Here is a 2717-nt window from a genome sequence, read left to right as displayed (position 1 = left end):
AGCAAACTTTGGGAAAAAAGTAATAATAAAATAATAGGGAAAGGGTGGGTGGAGGTGTGTATGGGAACTCTGTACTGTCTGTTCAGTTTTTCTGTAAACCTAAAACTAATCTAAAAAAAAGTCTATTAACTTATTTTTCTAAAGGCAGTTACAGGAAACGTTCAGAGACTGGATGCCTTCTGCCTCCCAGCCAGACTGTGAGCAGCTTGGAGGCGGGCCTGACAGGTGCCCCGTGAGAATGGCAAATTCGGTCACAAAGCCTCAACCCCGAATCCTACGGCTTTGAGACCCGCCTGTGCGTTTCTTGATAAGGTGTCCAGAGATGACGGTATTAGGGCAGAGGTCCGTGTCCCGTGTTTGAGAGCTTTCTAGAACTGCGTGGTTCCGTGTGTGTGTTCTTCCGTGCTCTGAGCGATGGCTGGAGGTGTGACCAGAGGCACCGAGGGGAGGCCTCCCGGCCAGGACACGGTGCTCTCACCTGGGGTTTTGAGCCCGACATCCTCAGCAGGAGGAACAGGCCGGCCGGTCTTCTACAATCTGCAACGTGCTTGCGGCTCGCAAGCCCCCGTTGGAGCAGAGCGCCACGCGCAGGTGATCCACGCAGCATCTGGTTCAACGTGCGTGCCGGCTGTGGTCGGCTCTGCTCGCGGGCACGCTGCTGACCCACAGGAGCCCTTCCCGCGGAGCGTCCAGCCCCACAGGCCCGCCCTCTGAAAGGAGCTCAGCAGTCCTGGCGCTCGGGCACCGGAAACCACAGCAACAACGTGGCTACGGCACCGGGTGGCCCCCGCCTCTGGGGAGCACCGGCCAAGGGCTGCATGCCAGGTCCTTCCCTGGGCGGTACCAGCAGCCTGCCACCCCCAGTTGTGGCTTTGTTGGCCCCGCTTTACAGACGGGGCCCCATCACTGGCCTGGAGCCACATGTGACTCAGACTAGGGTGAGGCGGGAGAGGCATCTGAGCCCAAAGTGTAAGAGGATTTCGATGCCCAGTGCTGACCCTGGGGGTGGGCGCCCTGGTGCTCTCCTGCCCACCCTGGCTGGACGGGCTCCAAGTGCAGCCAACGGAAGAGCCTGACTAGCGGCGTCCAGGGCTGGTCCCTTGCTGGGGGCTGATGATCTCCGACCGCCTCACGCCCCGCCAGGCCTGCCCTGCCCCCTCCGCTGACAGTATCCACTTCTCCTGCCCCTGGAAGCACATCCCATGACCGGCCCTCTGACCCACCCCCATTGCCCATGGGCCAAGTTTGCCCTGCCCTGCGGGGAAGACCCAGCTTAACGAACTTCTGGAAGCCAGCCGCCCGGCTGCCCTGCAGGAACCCCCCGCACCCCAGCCCCCAGGACATTCTCTGCTCTCCATTGTTGCCCAAGCCACAGGAAGAAATACGAGCTGCAGAACAGAGGCGACGTTGACCCCTCTAACACTGGCCTTGGCTGTCTTGTGCTCGGCCAGGGCTGAGCTGTAGAGACAGCTGGGCAGGAGAACAGACCAGCGCTCCTCTGACCTTCCCGCTCCCAGAACCCCCAGCGAGCATGGCTAAGCCCTCTGGTTCCATCACACGTCAAGGAGGGTCCACCTTCAGGCAGGACCAGGTCACCTGGAGCCTGAGGCCTTGGGGCATCAGCCAGGTGGGAGGCGGGGATTTCTCCAAGCACCTGCGAAATGGAAATTGGGCCAGCCTGGGGCAGGACAGGGACCTCCACCACCCCCTGACCTGTTGCCATGTGCTTCGCTATGGTCAGAAGAGAGTCCCGAGTGCTGGGAGGACAGGGCGCCTGATTCTCTGGAGGCAGAGACCCCGGCACAGACACCCGTCATTCCCTGCAGAGCCCGTCACAGCCGTCTGACATGACGTGAGCTGTGGCCATCAGCCCTGGTCCCCGCAGCACGGGACCTGCTCACTGACCTTGGAGCGGGGAAGGGAGGGGGGGCAGAGCCGTTCCTCGTCCCTTGGCTGTGAACCCCACCCCATCCCTGCCCAGTTTCCTTCCTCCCACCGTACCAGAATCCCTCCTAGGCGCCCACGGCCCCCTCTACCTCCCAAATCAAGTCTCCCGAGAAGGCTGTGTCCTTAGCAGCTGCCGTTGGCTTGGGGGCGCCGGCCCCTCCAGCGTCTGCCTGAGGGCTCTGATCCGAGGATGGGGGCCGCATCTGCAAGCAGAAGACTATCCCACCGGTGTTCGCGTTTATGGGAGATTACATATGCACCAGCTTCACGCACTCATGTCAGAGCAAATAAATATACACGGGAACAACCCCCTCCCGCCCCCGCCGCCTCGCCGCGGCCCGGCGCTCATGCTCCCGGGCCCCCCGCATCTTTAATCTTCCTGATTCATTTTCCTGCCTTGGATGTGGCATATTAATGTCAGGTCAAAGAGAATTTCATCAGTGTTTCTGAAGGTCTTATTTCATTTTTATTCAAGAATGTGTAATCCTGAGAAAAAATAATTACATATGAGATCAACAGAGTAGCTCTGACCTGAATTCACAGAATCCTGAAATCTCAAAGCCAGAAAGGAAAGTCAGAGCCAGTCCTCTTGCTTCACAGTTGGGGAAACTGAGGCCCAGAGAGACGGAAGGACCTGGGGGTCTGTGCCAAAGCTGGGCCTGCCACCTCGTTCTCCCACACCCACCCCAGACCCTCAAATGCCACATGGTCGTCCCGTAAGAGAGTGAACTTCCCGGCCCTGGAGGTGATTCAGCAGACTAGAAAGCCAC

The sequence above is a fragment of the Ursus americanus genome, chromosome 18, assembly GCF_024610735.1.
Source record: "Ursus americanus isolate L20-20 chromosome 18, mUrsAme1.1.p, whole genome shotgun sequence".
Lineage (NCBI taxonomy): Eukaryota > Metazoa > Chordata > Mammalia > Carnivora > Ursidae > Ursus > Ursus americanus.
This window is presented reverse-complemented; position numbering follows the sequence as displayed.